Genomic DNA, 20,209 nt, shown 5'->3' on the forward strand with positions numbered 1-20,209 from the left:
GCTCCGTGCTCCTTGCTCGCTCCGTATTTTTCCTGCGGCTCCCACCCACGAACCAGGCAGGGAGGGCACTTCAGCCTCGCCTGCTTTTTGAAGCCAGCTTTTTCTTTTCGCCGTCGTAGGTGGCACTCTCTGCAAGAATGCGAGTTTCTTTCTCTTTCTTTCCCACCTTTCTCCGCACGGCATTTTGTGGCTGTTTGTCTGAATGAAAGCTGTGATGTGAAATAAGTGTCACTGCATTGTGCTGCGAACGCGCTGGGATTCGGCAATGCCGCATACCAACAGGGTGCAGTACCACACTGCACACTGCTTCCCGCGGGCACGCTCAGCGCCCGCATCGCCTCTTCCAATGGGCAAAAAGTAATATTCCAATCCCAAAACATGACGTTGACCCCAGTCTAATATCTATTTCTGAAGCACATGTTGGCATTCTTTTCTAAATGAATTTGGATTGCACTTAAATAAGAGTGGGCAGATGGAAAAAGGGCTTTTTTATAGAGCCACTTAAACCCAGCACTCTTTACCTGTTCAGTTGGAACCCTCGCAGCAACAATTACCCACAGCATGTTTTCATGGCTGCGAAGCCTCAACAAGCAGCCGGGAGCCTCCAGATGAATTGTACGCATGCCGGCTACAAAGCGGATTTAAAGTGATCTCTTATAAATAGTTAATACAGTGTAAATGGAGTATAAAAAGGAAGAATTGCTGAGCATGGGAGAGAATATTGTCTTACTTCTGCACACCATTGCAGTCAGCCTGAACGCTTTCCCATTTCAATCTTGCAGTTTGACTAATAAGGCTGTCTGAAAATTAGAGAAGCTGCCAGCCCATATCATTTCCATTACAGCGTGCTATGGAGTAGGGACTATGGCTGCTGTGCAATGGCCCAGGTCCACCGCAATGCACACAGGAGCTGTAAGCGATGGTGTTCTGGGGGCTTCTCGTCCACCTGTAGGAAGGGGCTTGGCATAAAAGGCTTCTGCCTTTGAAGGAAGAAGAGGAGATTGTTCTCTGTGGTTTTACCACTGTGTGTGGGCTGTGCACAGGTTGTGCTGTAGGTCAGCCCTGCCCTTGCTCAGCCCAAATCTGTCCTCACACCCGCAGAGGGGCCTGGGAGCCGGTGCTGCTGCTGGGGTGCTGCCGTGCAGATGCCATGGCCATCAAGGTGAGCTGCAGCGGCAGTGTTGAACAAACAGGATTTGGTCCCAGGTCTACAGCTTTCGGGCTGGATTAGGTAGCAGCTGAAGTAAAATCATAGAATCATTTGACTTGGAAGGGATCCTTAAAGCTCATGTAGTCCAACTCTCCTGCAATGAACAGGGACACCTACTGCTTGATGTGGTTGCTCAGCCCAGCCCAGCCTGACCTTGAGTGTCTCCAAGGATGGGGCACCCACCACCTCTCCGGGCAACCTGTTCCAGTGCCTCGCCTTCCTTACTGTAAAAAATTTCCTCCTTACATCCAGGCTAAATCTCCCCTCTTTAAGTTTGAAACTATTTCCTCTTGTCCTGTCAATTTTCCTTTGTCCCATCAGTGTGTCTCCTTTGTGTGGAGTCAATCCTGGTTAAATACGTGCTCACAGATATGGATGTGGCTGTTGCTATTTTAAAACAGCCACAAGGAACCCAACTTTGCACAGATGTAGACTTAATTGTTAGGTTATGCTAAGAAGATACTATTAAAGACCTCTTATCAGAGAAGACAAACGGGGATACCTACTAGTGATCTCAGATATTTGGAAATAACATTATCCCCCCAAAACAGTTTTACTCGATTTCCTTCCTGTGTCGTTTGCGACAATATTTCCTATCAAGTAGAAGACAAGTACAAGGAAGTGAGATTTCAGTTCTTCAGACAGGAGATCATCCCCAAGGAGAAACTGCCTTTATTTATGCAATCTGTCTTCCTTTTCTCCACCAGCTTATCTCCAGCTGCCTGTTTGTCCAGTTGCTGTGCACTGCCTGAAGCAGAAAGAAGCCTTATGGAAGAGGTACTGCTGCCTTCCTCCGTATCTCATGGGGCTCACAGAGCTTTCCTACTATTTCTTTCCTATTGCACAGTATTGACTACAGTCAGCAAAACACACACACACACAAAACAAAACAAAACAAAACAAAACTCACCCCAAATCTCAATGTAAGGCTAAAAGAGGGAAACAAAAGGATTTTATAAAAAAAATATTAGGCACTGCAGTGTTTTCATTGTTAGGGAGTTTGTTTATTGACATTGACTGTGGGTAGTGCAGGTTGAAGCTGGAGCAGCGGTGAGGAACAACAGTGAGCATCAGCCAGACAGAAACAAAGGCAGAGGAGTGGGGAGGCTGAAATCTGCAGGAAACATTACCTTGTGCTGTTCTGACACCCGAAACGAAACAAAGCAGAAGAACAAAGCTGAGCAAAAGCTGTGTTTCTGCCTGCTGAGAAAACCCCCACGACTCAGCAGAGAAACCCGCCCAAAGTGTGGGCAAAGCTGCTGTGGTTCTGAGACCTGAGCTGCTGTGGGATCCCAGGGCATCTTTGATGCCGAGGAAGTATTTAATTGAGGGAGATTGTCAGAGCACACAGCTAGGATTAAAGGGCTCTGAAAGCCTTTTGGAAGTCTTTGCACTGTTCCTAAAAAGTATCTTTCCTTTCATCTTCAGAGTTGTCAAACCACTGCTTCAAAAGGTGCAGTAGTGGAGCAGGAGTGGATTAAAATGCTACTTAAAGCTCTTTCTGTTTGCTGTTCATTTGGTGCTAAATTTCTGTCTTTTTCAAGCACATCCAGGTTATATTTTGATGCTTTTGTTCCCCAAAAATAAGTATGAAATTACCCTCCAAAAATAGCCAGGCTGGTATTTTATTATTACTATTATTATTCAAACAGAAAGCTACAGCATTCAGCAATGAGGAATAGGATGACTGCGATGAAAACTGTCTTCATAGAACACCCTGATTTGGAAGGGACCACTGAGTCCAACTCCTGGAGCATCCAAAAGTTGGACCGTATGTCTGAGAGCATTGTGCAAACGTTTCCTGAACCCCAGGTGTTACAGCTGCACAAGTCTGCACCCCTTGCCTTTGCCACAATGCTGAAGTGTCCGTGCCTCCGCGGAGGCCAAGTTCCCGGTGAGTGGAAGGAGGCCAGGAGCCAGCAGCAGGGCTTGCTGGATGCCTGGTACTCCTCTCAGCACTTTGGCTGTCGACACCTGCACGCAGCATCCCCAGAAGAAAGCCTGTGCACTGCAGCTTACTCACTTCATATTCCCTGTGCAGTGCTCAGCCTCTGGCTGCAGCTCAGGGAGCTGCTGCATCGACTCGTGTACAAGCAGCGCCTGCAGCACTGAGATCTCCAGGCTGGAGATCTCCTCCTGTAAGCTATTTGCGCTGGAAGCAAAACCCACAAAACCAAAATGAGTTACCACAACAGAGGGACGGGTTTCCTGCGTGAGTCAGTTCTGGCGTGTGTGCTCCTTTGGAGATGAGCTGACTGGGCAGACACGCAGAGCAGCTCTGAATTCTGCTCCGTGTTCCCATCAGCACTATGACTCGTGCAGCACACTGGTTCGGGTGATGGTGGTCTAAAAGGAGGGCTGGATGTTTTCTTTCTTTTTAAGGTTTCTCCAGCACGCTGCCCTGCTCTGTGTAACGTTTGCATTTGCAGAGGAACAGAGAGGTTACCATCACTTGCTTGGTTCTGTGAGTACTGCCCACAGCTGTGAAATAGTGCCGCAGGCAGGGTCAGTGATCTGACCATAGCAGAAGAGTTAAAATGCCTCATTTGTGCAAAGAAATCAGAGCGCCCAGAAGGGCAGAGCAGCCTGGAGCCAGACCGAAGGACACTGAAGTTGATCATTTTTGTATGAGCTCAGCGAAAGGGAAAACTGTTTGAAACAGCCTCCGAAGACAGCCAGCCACGTGCCACGCCGGGCAGCAGCACACTGCCTTCAGAAGTCAGCACCAAGGCACCGAGATGAGAGCCTGCCTCTCCCTGCCACAGCCTGAGAGAAATACACCTCACCACAGAGCATCTGAGTCTGTAGCATTGCAATGTGCTTACACTGGGATGCCAGCAGTTGTGACCCTTGCAGAACCAAAGTGAAAGCCAATATTTATGTCTTTTCAGTCAGCCTAGCTTTGATTCTCAACAGGAAATGAACACTATCGTATCAAAAAGAGATAGAGAAAACAGCTTTTCACATTTTAAACCTGTCTGAGCAGCCTCTCTAAATAGCCTCTAAAATACTGTTTCAGCACTTAGAAAACAGCTCGTGTTTTAACTAAAATCAGAATTAATTGACAATGGTTTTTTATATTTTTTAAATCTTACAGGAAATTACAACCCACCGTAGCTCCATTTGAAATTGTATAACCAATAGTCTTTGATTGTCTCCAATGTACATTGCCTTCACGTTTCCCAGCAGATTTCCACCATACAGAAATGCTATCAGCAGCAAAGTAGACAGTAACTAACGGAGAAATGCAGATACAGCTGAATGACAGAATCTGCTTTTTTATCTAACTAAAGTCGGTGACAGACTTCTGCACCTGTCTCTGCTGATCCTTTGGTAAGGAAGACACAGCAGCCACTGTCCCCAGAGGTGCATCATGTGTGGCAAAAGTGGGGCTTTGCTTCCCCTGATCCTGTAGGGCACTGCTTCCCCGGCTCCTTGGGCACTGCCCCTGTGGTGGCCATGGGAGCACGCCATTCCCCTCATCCCCACACAGCCCTCCTGTCCTCGCTCCAGAGGAGTTCTGGGCTGTAAGCAGTTCAGTGGCTGACTCTTCTGCCCATCTTGAAGCATTAACCAGAAAACCATTGACAGGTTTTCTCTCCACTAGAGCCACCCCCTCGCTGTTTCAAAGAGCTTCTCAAAAACTGTGTAACACTAGGCTTCTCTGCTGAAACAGCTGACTAGCCCAGGCCCAAAGGTCCTACAGAGGCAAGTCTATTTTGACACCATCTTAATTTTCCATAGAATATTTCATCTTTTTCTTGTGAAGCCCCTGTCTTTCTTAAATACTAGTGCATTTCAGTGATTAGAACACTTCCTGGTTCCCAGCTGGAAGGCCCATGAATGGCTTCTTGAGCATTTTTTTTTAATGGGCAGCAAGCAAAGTTTTCAATAACCAATTGTCAGTTTCTTTTTTTAATGTCCTTTATTCAATTCCAACTTTAAGGCAATAAGAGGAAATCAAAATCTATCTGACTGACCCCAGCCAATTTTTGAAATCTTTCGTTTTGCCTCATGTAAGCTAAAGCAATTTCTGTAACGTTGCTTTGCCACAAATGGGAACTGCCGTCTTGCACCTGGTCCTTGTGCAGTGTTGGTGAGAAGATGCATGCAGGGAACACCACGCAAGCTCACCACAAGCTATTCTATAAAATACAGTATGAGAAAATGAGTGTGTTTGTATTTGCCTCTTGAGCTCTATGAGAAGAACCCATTCTGAACTGCAGTTTTGCTGCAGTGATGCAGCTGTCTCTGGGATTACCAGGCTTCTCAAGGGTGGGTTTGGGGAGTTAAGTGATGAATGTAAGTACCGAGAAGGCAGATGCTCAGCCACTGCATGGTATTTCCCTTGGGTTCTCTGTGCTTGATTCCCATCTGAAGGTCTAAAAATTCCTTGTTTCAAATGGATTTTACACCACACCTGGGAACAGACACGGGTTCTGTCGGCACATGGCTGTGGCGCACCGGGAAGCTCTCCCAGGAGAGCTGACTGCTGGGAGATGGGGTGCTTGCACCACCACCTGCTGCGTGGCACTTGCAGGAACTTCCTGTATAGCTTTTAACTTCTGGAAATGTGCTACAAAACGCACACTCACCCCAAAGAAGTGTACCTGTCTCCTGCTCCTGAAGGCACGTGGCCTTATTTACACATCCTGGTGCCACGGCCCTCCAAATGGAGCACGTAAGTTACGCAAAAAAAGAGTAATTATTGTTCCTACCTCTGACACTAATGCAGGCCCCTGATTGCACCTTAAAAGCACAGGAAGGTCTATTATCTGAGACAAGTTTGTGTTTCAGATAGGCTGTGAACTATAGCTATACATCGCCACAATTTTCCAACAGCCACACTTTTCAACCAATCGATATTTTAGATTCAAGCTTCTGTAGCTACCTGCAGAGAACCTAATTTAGATCTATGTCTTTCAGCCAGCTCAGCAAGGGTTTCGGTGGTTTGTTAGGCGCTATCAAGCTGGGATCCTATTACTTTAAGTTTTCTTTTGAAAAAAAGCCTCTCATTTTTTTTAAGGAAATTATGTTCCAATTGCTAGATATGTTTCTGAGTAATTTCCTTCTGCTGCAAAAGCAGGTGATGCCCTAATGATACCTCTAACGCTCAGAGAAATTGGGAGCTGGCAAACCCACTGCTGCCAGCAGTGACTTGGGCTGCTGAGGTTTGAATGTGCAGGGAGCCCTAAGAAAAGGGAGCGAGAGGCCAGGACTCTGGATGCTGAAGCTACAAATGCTTTTTTTGCTGGTGCTCCCATGGCTCCGCTTCCCTGTGAAGCAAGAACACAGTGTTCAAAGGAAAAAATCTTCAAAAGAGGCAGAGGTAGTCAGTGGATCCAAACCTGAAAGGAAAACATCATAGAAAAGGAAAAGCTGGCATGGAGCCTGTTTCCAACAGAATGATTTCACAAAGGGGCATCCAGGCTGCCCCTTGCCTCCCTTGTTTTCTCAACTTGCCTCTGGGCTTGCAGAGCCTGATTTGCAAAAGAGCAGTGTGCAAAAGTCTGTGTGGTGCATCTAACTTGCATGCCGGATCTCTGGAAATGCCAAATTTTAAATGTATTCACAGTAACTGAGCATTTAACTGAGTCCTGCTGACTCTGACTTTTCAGTGCAGCCCTGGGCAGATGTCAAAGTATTTTTTTGTGTCTGTGTATTAAAGGCCATGTCTCCAACCACAGCAAGATGGTCACTGGGAGCAGTACGTGAGCAATTTTTAGCAAGGATTTGGCAAGTTAAATCTTAACTTCTGCCTCCTTGCTGGTAGGTAGTGAAAGCAGAGGGCCTGTTTCTGAAAGGGACTTGGCATGTCAGCTTACAGTGTACAGAAGTTTCAAGCGAGGGTGTTTCATTGGCACAGTCTTGTAGCAGACCTTGCCTTGTCCTCCCACCCAACATGGCAATCTCTTCAGCTGCCGACCCAACAAGAATATGCAGGATCTTTGTAATATTCAGACCAAAGGGGAAAACAGGCTCAGTTCGAGGAATGCCTACAAGGCATAGTGCTGTACCATGTAGCTCTTACTTGGAGGTAGCTCGGTGCTTCTCTGCAGAACTGCCTTACGCCAGAGACATGTACCCTCATTAGTTTTCAGTCTGACAGGTTTCCCGTTTAAACTCAAACCAGACCCGGGGCAAGTCAGAGAAAATATTTGTCTAAAAAGAGCCAAAAATACAGCCATGTTTTCACAGCTCCTCTAGCAGAATTCTTTCAGTTACTGGAAAGTAGCAAAGACTCTCTCTACACAGATAATTAGAGTTACACATATGACCCTGTGAGTTTCACTGAAGTCAAAATTGCCGTGAGATGATAAGAAAAGTTTCCTCATTCCCACTGGGTAACTATGGGTTGCATTCAAATTCCTTTGCTCCTGTTGAGCAATGTCTCTGTTTGGAAAAGTAAGATATTAATCAGCATCCAGTTAGTAACAAGAGCAGCACAAGGTCCCACGTGAATGCAAATGAATGGACATTGGAGATAGGGAAAGGTTTTCAGTATAATATCCTAAAACCATTTGCTGCAGTCAGATACATAATAAGCAAAACCAGCATGCAGGTACCACACGATCCTGCCAGGTTCACTCGAGAAGCAGGGCTTAGATTCTTGTTGGATAGTGCACAGTATCTTCCCCACTGCTGAAAGTTAGTTACCACGTGTATATGGCATATATCTCTTTACTGCCACTGTATTTGAGCATTTTAGCATATTTAACTCAAAGACCTAAAAAATGCTGGGAAACAGTGGGTTGTCAGCTCAGGTTCACCCAGGAGTTTGTGCTGGAAATTTTGAGGAAAACAGTGTCAATCTCCTTATTTTATTAACAGGCTTAACATCTACCTAAATGACTTCCAGGCAGTTCTGAAGAACAACTTTCCTCACAAGGGCATAGGTTTGCACTAGATTTTTTACCAGTTTTAAGGCTCTGGTGTGTAACAGTTAGGCCTTCCCATTACGATTATACTATCCTTCAAGTTCATGCTCTCGGTGAGTCCAGCAACTTCTGTAAACATAATAGCGCAGAATTGGTCTACCCTAGAAAGCATGAGAAAACATTAATGAAATACATTAGAGAGGTAAAGATGTGGTTTAAGAGAAAATTAAGCACATATCATTGAAGTCATTTGGAGTGTACATTTAGCATGTAGTAGAGCTAGCAAGATGCACCCCAGCAGCAGTAAGCAAAAGCAAATTGTAATTCCCTGAAGCTGTAAATTTTCTAATGACCCAGGACAATTTGTACATTTACTATTAAAGAAATGAATTTAACATCATTCTGTGAATGCTAAACAGTGAGCAGCACAGTGTGATTCTCAGTCTTCAAAGATGCCTGTAACTCCTCCTTTGTTCCCTTCCATGACCAGAAAACTTGAACTTTTCCTTATCTTGGAAGAGATGTACTGATGGGATTAATAATACAATTTCACATAGGCCACATATGCCAGCTGGAAGAGTGTGTAGAATAGAGAAATAGTTGAGCCTAATTATAAATTAATGATAACTGAGCATGAAGTATGAGAGAATGCACTTACCCTGTGCTTGAAAGAAGGAGCTGGGAGCTAATATTATAATTCGTTTTTTATACTATGCCAGAACCTAAGTCAAGTCAGAAAAGGTACTCCTGATAATTTGGCACTCCACAAATACAAATGGATATATTCCTGATTCTCAGGACCTAAATAGGATAAAGATGTGACGGGAAGACCAGAGGGAAGCAGTAGTAAGACTGTAATAATGTTTGTATTGGCTAATGTAACGTCAAGACTTCCAAATATTTTTTAATGAGAACCTACTGAATCATTAAACAGTCTGCCTGCCAAGACTGAGAAAATAACCTATAAAACAAGGACTTAGGAATCAACTGCAAATGGGGTTTCCACCTAGTTTGTAACATCCCCACCTGCCTTATACCTTCCTGTAGCCACAAGGGGAAATGGGTGCAATCGCTGGTCATACACGCAGGGCACTTCTGGGAGCTGGGCTCTAGAGAGCCTGTCCCTTCCTTAAGGACATGACCCCCTCAACAGAACCCTGCAGCACATCGGGGCAGTGAACATCGATGTGAAGTCATGGGATGCTTGCAAAAGAGGGAGAAAAAAAGTGGGAAGTTAATACGCAGATGTAGGCAGAAGTTGATGTAGGTTAGAAGAAGATGTAGGTTAATACGCAGATGTAGGTCTTTCCTTCAGTACTTCTTTCTTCATAAATAAAAAGCCCTATAAACAAATTCACCTTTTTCACTTTCAAGTTTAAGGAAAAAAAGGCTACCAATAATTTCTTTTCCATCACCGGAGATACATTCATTGAGAAGAATGATTTCTTCTCACTTAGAGAAGACCTTTTCATGTCTTTATGTTTCTTGGTTAATTTACCCCTCAATATAAAAGTTGTATATATGTCAAGTTGTACATACGGGAAACCCGATTTGGATGAGAGTTGATTTCAAAGAGACATCTGAACACCATTTATAAGAGAAGACTTTCAGGAAAAATACCAACAGAGATACAGTATTTTTTCAGTGTGAAACAAAATTTGCTCTGCATGAACACACCTTTGTCAGGAAGGAAGGAAAATCCTATTGCTGGACGGAGACACTGCCCTGAACCAGGATCTCCAGCTTAGCATTCTTCTGTAAATCAGCCTGCGAAGACATCAGTGCTACTCTATAACATCATGTTAAACTGCTTTCGCCCTTCTTCCAGCAGTTTCCACTTAATGTGACTGCAGGTATGCCCTCTTTTTTTTCCACTGCTCCATTCACGCAAAAAACTCAAGTGCTAACATGGTAGTTAAGGGTGGCAAGCTTTGGAGGCTGGAATCAACCACTTTTCTAACAAAAAAGCACAAATGTTGTAAAAAAAAATTTCAATTCCCTTATCTTAAGGAGCTTTGTCAGTGTGAGGCAGAACAGAAATGCAGCTGCTTGGCCTTGCATGCTCTTCTTAGGTTGCATGACCTGCATTAAATTGCATTATAGTAAGGTAAATTGGAGAGAAATTGTCTGTCTTGCATCCTCACAAAAACTTGATGAGCACCTCATGAGGCTTTTGAAGAAAGAACTACCAGAAGTTAACAGCACATGTGCTTGACTTACTTACTTAAAACGAGGAAAAAATACAAACATTTGTTAAAAGCCCTCTTAAAACCTCAAACAAAATTATTTGTTACTGGAAAAGAGACAGGGTCAAAGAGGTGATAAATTTATTCCCTAAAAAATTATTCCTGAATACAAACACAGCTGACACTTAAATGAGCTTGGCTGAGGGCACGAACTGTCAGTGCTAACAAAAAGCACCCACGCTTGGGATCAACACCCGCATGCCCTCTCGGCCCTCATGGCTGCCTGAAGAAACCCGAGGGCCAGGCAGTGCTTCGGGTTCCATGCCACACCTTCTGGGTGTTGGCTGATCGCTGGAAACCCTGCGGTACGGAGCGGTGCTGGGAGGGCTGCACTCCGTGGGAAGGCCGCGCGGGATCAGGACGGCACCTGTAGGAGGGGTTGAGTGACCGTGGAAGAGTCAGAGTAAAACCACCACATCTACAGAGGGATAGTTCTGTATTCCTGTACTAATGAAGTTGCCACACTTCAGACTTTCCACGCAGCGATGGCATTTTTGTCTGCCATCTCAGGTGGAGCTATATTTACTTTCTTTTTGTGAAGGACACAGATTCATTTTGACTCCCCCTAAAGATGGGTGAGAATGAACTTGTGAAATTATTCAGCGCTTTGAGAGAGTAGGCCTCTGTTTGTAGTTAGTTTGCTGACTCTAGCATACTAAGTGGCTAATTTCAGGAGACTCGCCTGCTAAGCAATGTGTGCTGACAAGGCTTCACCTCTGATTTTTTTGTGGGAGCTGTGTGACACAGCGTGTTGAAGAAGCAGTTGTTTCTACGTTTCTCCACGTGTGCTAAATGAGAGTAATGGACGCAGAGCCCGAAGCAGTCAGCTTCCAAAGGTAAGGCAGTTTGCAATCTGTCACGAGTGACAAAACCAATTTCAAACAGGAACAGAAACACTGTGTAGAAAAAGACAGGAGAGACTTGTGCAGTTTGTTAATCGGGTAATGGCAGTTGTTACAGCACGTGTGCCTTTTAGTTTTATAGCAGTTACCTGCAGGGCTTTAAGGAGTTAAGCAGCACCGACACGCGGGTGCTGCCTCCAGCACCAGGCCTGGGCCATGGCCCAGCTCACTCCAGCACAGGGAGTGCAGTCACTGCGGGCACAGCAGGCTCTCTGCCAGCTTCAGGGACAGCCTGGGACTGCTGGTGCTTTAGAGCCCTCTGCAAGCAGCTCAGGTACAGCGTGCCTGCATGAGTGCAGGCTGCAGACTTGTCTGCTAGGCCAGGCATGGAGCCCACAGGAGGCTGGCTTTGTCTAGTTTTAAATTGCAGAACAATATTCTCCGTTTTCTTCCATGCTGTGAGCAGAATTGCCATTGGAGGGCCCAGCTGATGTGGCTGCACAGGGAGTGGGGATCTGATCTGGCACCTTCCTGAGCCTAATATGGATTCAATTTGTATTTGTAGCCAGTGTGCTAGATTTTGCCCTCAAGGGAAAGAAGGGATTAAGGACTGCAGGCCTTGTCAGTGAGCCACCTACCTGCAATCCCTGCTGTGATCTGCTGAGGCAGGGATAAAGGCTCATGTTCAGCTGCAAAATGCAGGAGGGTGGATATAAACGGAACACTCATGAAAGGAGCCAGGAGGTTGTCTCACCGTGGTGGCCCTCCTTAGACAACGGGGAGGCTGTAACCCCCAAGCTCTGTGGGAACAGGACAGCCACCAGTTGGCTGCAGAGGATCTCGAGGGCTGGAGAAGTCGTTGCAGCGCTGCTGAAGAATGGGGTGGGAGGGAGGTGGTGCCCTTCCCTTTCTCACTGCCTTTGCAAGCCCTTGCGGTGGCTGTATGGTGTAAAAATCAGTGCTGCTCGCCAGAAACACGAACTACAGCATGACTTACTGCATGCAGTACTGGTTGCTGCAATCAGCAACAGGAGCATTTGGTGGTTGTGTCGGTGAGCTGCCCATCCTCGCAACTCCCATTGAGATCAGAGGGACCCTGGAAACCTACAGCAGGTTTGAGACATCAGGTCTCAACTGAGAGTTGGTGCAGAAGGAAAATGTCTTGGAAAGATTAGGCAGTGCAGTTCTACCTCTGCTGTTCTATTTCTTGGTGTTTGAGTGTAATCAAGTTACATCCCCTTTGTAAATATGCCTTGTAATACTTCTGTGTGCTGTGTGTTTCCAATATGGCTCCCATTCCTGAAACATTAAGTTTAATAACAGGAAATAAATTTAAAAAAGCATTTATTTCAGATATTATTTTGCAAGATCTCTGATTATTCTGGGGAAGAGGCATGTATTTGCGCACCTTTGACGTTTTAGGAAATCCTGCATCTCAAGCTGCAGCACCATCACATGGTTTCTGCTTTTTTTTACTTTCAGCTTCCTGACTCTAAGCCTCTGGAAAAAATACATTTTTCATATTAAAAAAAAAAGGCAAAAATAAAGTAAATTTAAAAACAATAATAAAACAAGTTAATGGAATAAAAGAACCTAAAAATGAGATTTATTGGACCACTGCTTAAACAGATCGCTGCCTTATCACCATGAGTCTATGCTCAGACTGTTTCAATTGCTACCTAAATTCAGAGGGGCAAGGAGTTAAATGTGTTGTAAAATAGAAGGGTAGACTGTGACCGTTCTAAACACGTAGGCAAAAAGATGAAACCTTTTGGATGGGTGTAGCCTTCTCACAGGTAGATGTGGAAACACTGCACTTAAAAGGAAGAAATATTAATTGGTTCCTTGGAAACAGAAACAAAATCCAGATTTCCTTTACTGATTCGTAGCCACCAGGACATCAGTTCACAGCTTGCACAACAGATGACACCAGTCATCTGCTTACATTGTATTCAAATACTGCTATGTCCAATAGATGAGAACATGAATTATCAGTATTGATTTACAAAAGCCACTTTACAAGATCCCATAACAACCACATTTTAACTGGATCGTGCATACAGAAAATATCTTCTTGCTTTTTCCTTCATGACCAGCGTTCATAGACAATGTGTAACAGGACTAACAAGTTTCCACTGCCTTTGCAAAGCCCTAAATCTGCTGGAGACACCCTGCACAGGTGCTGAGCTCTGTTAAATCCTTAAATAATGGGCAAAATAATCTTTGGTCTGGCTTTGAGATGCTATCCTCGTGCTGTAGTCAGTTATGGAGCTTCATTGACAACTGCTGCTGCCCTTTAGATGGCAGACTGACGTTTTTGCCTTTCTCAGCTCTATTTTTGGCCAGTGTTGCCCTGGTATTTTCAGCTTAATATTTTTATTCTCTTAGAGGATGCTTGGCAGTACTCTTACCATCTTTCTTTCTTTTTTTTTTTTCCCTTCCAGCCACCGCTGTCACTCTGGAGGTCAGTGCAAGTTTCCACTTTATGTTCTGATAGAGCCCCAGTCCCTCCTGTGATTTCTCCACGGCTTATTATCCAATTGTATTTTTCATTTTAGTCTTATTTTTAAGGTAGCACCTGGGGCATAATTTTTACAGATTCCCATCTCTTAGACCCACAGCTCTTTCTTTGCAGGTCAGCTTTCAGCAGCTGCTACTGTCTTATTGAGCTTTGCCATCCCATGGGAGGAGGACCAGAGCCAGAGTGTTCCCTGTGCTTGCCAGGTGGAGCTGGGTGAGGGGCAGGAGGTGGCGGGGGGAAACAGGAGGTGTGGTGGGAAGGGGAGAGATGGGGGTGGAATGCTGGGAACAAAGACAGCAGTGTGTTCTCCTGTACTATTTGTAATCAGCACAAAGCCAGCAAGAAATTTATTGGATAAGCACTGTCAAACGCTAAGGATTTTTTTTTTTTCAAATGGAAAAAATGGAATAACAGAAGATTCTTCCTTGGTAAGGTGTCAACATTCATGTTAGACATTGGCTGGAATCCTATCTAACTGATTTTAAACCACTCATTAGGGGGCAATTAAACATTTTCCCAGTGGTACCAGAATCCAGTAGGAAGCAGCAGGAATTCCACCTCTTTCATATTTAAAAGTCACTAGTCACTGAGGACAGTGGAGTGGCACCTGTGGGGCAATGGTCCCTGCTGCTACCCTGCAGCAGACCTCAGCCCCCCACTGAAGGCTTGATGGCTGCTGTCGCCTACCCTTGTCCCCAAACCACACTTAGGGGTAATTGAGGGACTGCCCCAAGGCAGCTCTGGCCCTTTTATTGAAGATTTTTTGCTGGATTCCCATTGTTTTCCATTAAATAAAAAGAAATAAAGGATCTGACATTAAGATTCATTAAGATTTTTTCATACTCTATGTCTACAGAAAGAGTATGAGTGTTACTAAGTGTTACACAGCTCGCTTACCCGAAATGTGGCCCATTTGGCTGGCTCAGTGCTAGTCAGAAGGCTCAAGCATCTATCAAGAAAAGAATACAGATGAAGGCATTATTACAGTACGTACATTTGAGAGGGGAATCTATCCATTATCAACTATAACGGAGAGAAAAGGTCCCCTCTTTCTTACTTAGAAACTTTCCTACCCTGAAGCAAAGGTAAGGTACATAAAATACCATGAGCTTAGAGGAATCCTTAGAAATCTTTTAAAAATACTTCAGATGTATGTACTTTATAATGAGAATATTAAACCTGTGCTTGGAAAATTCTCAGAGAGCTAAGACTTCAAATTGAGACTGTTTGCAAAGTAAAGTAACAATTAAGTGAATTAAAGGATTCACAGTATTTTGAACTTTATTTCTTTTAACTTTGGGAAATCCACGGGTTTATAGATTTGAAGACTTGGAGGAAGCTATCATGAGCATCTTTCTCTAAACCAGTGTGGAACATGGCCATTCTACATTCTGCGACGCCTTTCTTTCCTTACCGAAAACTGGTCTTTGTGTGCGCTTGGAACATCTGCAATGTGAAGCTCAGAGGGTCATCTTCATCATGTTGTTTCTTCACTTATAAGCCTTGAGTGATGGCAAGTTAGACATATTCTGAACACCTGATGAAGTTAGCCCTGCTTTTAAAAAAGTGTCAGTTTAAAAATGTTTAACTTTTTTTTCCTTATGGGAAAGTCTCCCTAAAATGAAGTTTCTTAGTGAATGAATAGCTTTCTTGATGGAAATCTAGTCACTTGATAAGCAAAGTATTTTAAATACGACAACCTGATCAATACATATTTGCTGCTTGCATACACTGGAGTCCGGTCTGATACGAGGCATTTTTATCTGGTATCTTTTATTGCACAATCATAATCTTACTTGTTACGAAACTGAGACACAGGGAAAAAATATTTGTCAAGGGATGCATGGAAAGTCATTGGCTGTAGGCATACCCAAGGCCAACACTGCCACACGTTCATGAGTCTTCCTCGCAATGCTAAGCCCTACCTGTGATTATTTGTTCTTTATTTCACCTAGGCTCATACCAAAATGCCACACGGGGTAAGCAGTTATTAAAGTAGGCCAAGTATCTGTGAAGACTCACAGCAGTGTATCTGTACATGGTATTCAGACAGATGTGCATCAGAAAGTAGCAAACCAGCCACAACACAACTGGAAGGTTCAAGCTAAAACCACCTCAAGCTTAAAGCAACACTCAACTCTGCAAATATGTAGCAAGCGGTTTGCAAAGATAGCCTTTCTAATCATTTCCTGCATTATTTATTCCTGTATTGTTCTAGTATTTCCAGAGAGCATGGAAATGAAAAGCAAGTCTTCTAACATTCAGTGGAGCCATGGCTTGAGGTGACGCCAGAAATCTGCCTGTAATTGTTCTGATGGATTTCACTACATCCTGATGTGATACAATACAAAAATGCAATGTGCAGCTGCCTCAAAGTCTGAAATTTTGAAGCATTTTTTTTAACCTAAAGAAACACATGAGCAGTTTACCAGTGTTCAGGTGCTCAGCTTAACACCAGAGAGCTGCCTCTGTTGCTTTCCAGGCACCTCGTGGTACCAAAAGGAAGGGCAGAAGGTTCTGGCATCTCTCATGTGCTTAACTATAACAGCACGGGTACCCGCAGGTGAGATGTTGCAGGAGTGCTAAGAGTGTGTGCGGGCACACTGGAACATGAAGCGCGGATACAGAACAATATCTTTTTACTTCCTGTGATGGCCCTTGCACTTTCTTTGCCATATAGTCAGAGAAACCATTTGTAAAAACAACTACTAGCCATAGATTTAAAAATAATAGAAATGACTAATATCTGGCATAGGTTTCACACCTAGCAGCAGATCCTGCAATGTGAGTTCACACCTAAGTCCTTGTGGTGTTCTGCCTTCCTGTTTGATGTTGATGCTGAAGATACAAGCTGGCAGCCCAAGGGTCGCACTTCACTGGGGTCTTTTCAGGTTCACTTTTTGCAGAGCTACAAGCTCTTTCCTTTGCAAAGGCACCAGAGAAGAGATGTGCTATCTATTAGTGTTATCTATTGCATTCTTCTGTGATGAGTTGGTACAAAGACTGCTGTAATTTATATCGACAGGTTAAATTAATCACCATAAACCATAGGCTTTTTTTTTTTTTTTTGGAATGTCATTACAATGTCATTGCACTGTAATAGTGTCTGCTGGCCTCAGTCTGGTTAAGTTCTGCATGCATAGTGCTGGAAAAGGACAGAATGACAAAGGCGTTACAGCCTACCTGTGGGAAGTACCTTGTCCACCTTCTTGAATACCCCTGTTTGGTTGATGTCTCCTTAACAGAAGACCATAATCAAGATTCCTCAAATCAGGAGAACACTTATAGAATGTACACATTGTGATGCTTTTGCTCTTTTAGTGGCCTGAAAACTTAGATCCATGATTATATGGTAATCAGTTGTCCTCCTGTCCCCAAAGCTGATATGAGAACAGAGATGAAATGACTAGTTTCAGATACATGTCTAGTGTGGCTATCAAAGTTAGTACTCCTTTCCAGAAGGCAAATCATCTGATCCATGTAGGTGTCCACCTTCACATTAAATGAACTCTGAAACGGTAGGATAAGATTCAGCTCTGAATTAATGTAACGAAATGCAGAAGTCCGGATGTCAGATGTTACCTTGTTGCCTAAGTTTCCATTACATTTAATACAATCTAAAAGAGATATTTCTCTATCAGCCAAAGGTGCTGGATTTAACTGCTTAGACTTTGGCACGGCTCAGTGCCATTTGAAATGTTCATATGCAGTTGACAGAGCTGACGCAAGGCCTTTGAGAGATCAGCATCCTTTAGGAGCAGCAGCTGGGGAGCAGAATATCTTCAGGTGTCTCAGATGACTCCTCAGATGTCTGTGTGAGGAACCGAATATTAAGTTTCAGGTGTTTACTGTAGAGTGAGCTGAGTGACTCTCTAGGATCCACAGGCTACAATTGTTTTTTATAACAGAACTTTAGACATTAAGTCTGTATATGATCTACACACTGGCAGGTCCTTGGTCGCCGGATGGTAGACCAGGAGGAGAACTGTGTTCCAAAGAACATTTGTAGCAATAAGATGCTTTTGTTTCTATCTAAATTAATACAGAGAAGACTGATGTATTTTTGGTTGTAAGTATCCTAAATTTCCCCGCTCTTCATATAGAGAGAGTGAATTGATGGTGGATGCCAAATATCAAATGTAATTACAACTAACGGGTAACTTGGCAATTTGTAACCTATAATCTGTATCTTCACAAGCCAAGAGTTGGAGAAAAGAAGCTGTAAAATCAAGTTTGAGGCAGCTAAAAATTTCTCTGGACAGCATAACTTCACTCACCAGTACTGATCTCTCCAGAATTCAGAGGCAGTGGTGAAACTGAGAGATGACAGCAGCAGAGAGGCGTTTCAGAGACCTATTTCAGTGTTTCACACCTGGGTTTCCATTTAGGCAGCTGAGAGCAGCCACTGACAGCTCTTTCAGAGCATGCCAGATGAATGTAATACAGGAACTGAAAACGCTCAGTGTCTTAAATGAAAGTCAGTGACCACTGACTCATTAAGAAAGATCAAGTCTGCACAGAACTGTCAGAATAAATTGTGTGTGGAAGAGTATCAGAGACATAATTAAAGTGCTTGTAAAGTGAGCAGGAGAAATCCTTGGAGGCGTTCAAGGCCAGACTGGACATGGCTCTGGGCAGCCTGGTCTAGTGGTTGGCGGCCCTACACTTAGCAGGGGGGTTGAGACTTGATGATCTTTAAGGTCCTTTTCAACCCAGGCCATTCTATGATTCTATGATTCTATGAAGTTACTGGTCACCAGGACACAAACCTGTTTCCTCCTTTAACTCTTTGAACAAGAGGATGGCTATAGATAAAGCAAAGGGAGTATGCATATGGAGTGAAGATCTAAGCTAAGAGGAAGTATTAAGTTAAGAAATGTGTGTTGGAATTAAGTTAGCGTAGCATTTTTTCATACCAATTAGCAACACTCATTCTTCTAATTTGACTGTATAAAGCCCAGTTCCCAACCCCAGCTTGGTTCATTCCATGACTTATGGCAAAACTATTTTTTTAATGCTTCTGTCACTGAAATCCAGGAATGAAACTTGCTAACCTTAATGACAGGTTAGACTTCCAAAAATACTTTTGTGTGAAAATTATGTATTTATTCATGTAATAGCTGAGTATCACTGCCTGCAATCATAGCTGTGTCCCCTATCTAGTGGCAAGATTACTCCAGTTTTAAAACAGACACTGATTTGGGTGGTGTTTTAGATAGAAGACAAGCATCCTCTGGGGAAATTGTGGTTGTCATACAAAGACAGTATGCTCTAGCAAAATCCAATTAGAAGCATCATTGTGCTAAGTGAAAATGCCGATTTTTTACTCTAGAAACTGTACCCTGACTTTCTGAACTTACTAAACTACCTTGTTGCCTGCTGGGCATACTTGCAGTAATGAGGTCAGCTCTAACCTGATTCCTCACGTTCCCTGTTCCATGTTTTCAGTGAAGTTATACACTGCTGATTCTTTTTTTGTAAGTACCTTTTCTGCTCTACTCAAAGAAGTCAAGCAACCCATGTTATTTATAAAATACCTCTCGAGATGCTTTTTTAATTCTACCCTGAAAAACAGCAAAAATCAGATTTCTGTTAGAACCAGAAAAAGTAGTAATTTCATATTGCTACTACTCTTGATTTCACTTTGTAGGAACTTGAGTGACTCAGCATGACATTTCTCTTGATTAGGAAACATTTTGCAATTTCACTTTACGATATATCAATAAAATTTTATCTTTCCCTTAATATGCCCTTCAGAGATGGACTTGCCATAAAACACATCCATAGGCTGCTGATTTACCCGTAGGTCCCTCGCTGATTTTTTCCACTGCTCAACACTCGTATCGTTAATGTAAACCCTACCAACTCTTTCTTCCACTCAGCTGAGGACCTGACTGAAAAAACTGAAATCCATTTCTAATTTAGGAAGAAAAGTAGCTGGTTTGGAAGAAAACTATTTACAAGAAAAAAATCAACAGCAACAGCCTATTACTACATGACATAAATATAATTACTAAAAGTACAGACTCTAGCTTATTCAAGACAGTCAGATGTTCCAGTTCAAAAAAACCACCAGCCAGTCAAACAAAAAAAACCCTCCAAAACTGTTGAACCTGTTTAATCAAAGCCGATGCAGATATGTGACTACACCTGCTCCCTGCCTTTGTCTGTACTCTCAGCACCTGCTGATCCACTTCTATCCCATTTCCTTTGACAGAGTGAGAAATCGCTTCTGTGCCTGCTTGACTGTGCAGTTAGGAGGCTGCTCTGACTTTCTCAATACATTTTCAGCATCTTGTTGCTGTAATTTACCTTTAGAGCACCTGGGCCTAAGAGCAAATAAGAAATGGGAAGCAAAAAGAAGTGCTAGTGGGCGATGAGTAATGCCAGGAGAAAGCAAGTTCAATACAAGTTAAAAGAAACTGATCCAAATATATTGCAGGGTGAATTAGGCTAGATACGGAAGCTTAGCAGGACACGCATAAAGATTTGAGCTTTAGCTCCTGCTCCTA

At 43.5% G+C, this 20,209-nt stretch overlaps 1 long non-coding RNA gene across 1 annotated transcript; it reads right to left on the reverse strand.

Moving 5' to 3' along the window:
- On the reverse strand, positions 7,437–10,687 carry LOC110392443. The gene is made up of 3 exons (XR_002434374.1): positions 10,605–10,687; positions 9,766–9,855; positions 7,437–8,249 (listed from the first exon to the last, which is right to left on the reverse strand). It is a non-coding gene; the product is annotated as an uncharacterized LOC110392443 (long non-coding RNA).

This window comes from Numida meleagris, chromosome 1, assembly GCF_002078875.1.
Source record: "Numida meleagris isolate 19003 breed g44 Domestic line chromosome 1, NumMel1.0, whole genome shotgun sequence".
In the NCBI taxonomy this organism is placed as follows: domain Eukaryota; kingdom Metazoa; phylum Chordata; class Aves; order Galliformes; family Numididae; genus Numida; species Numida meleagris.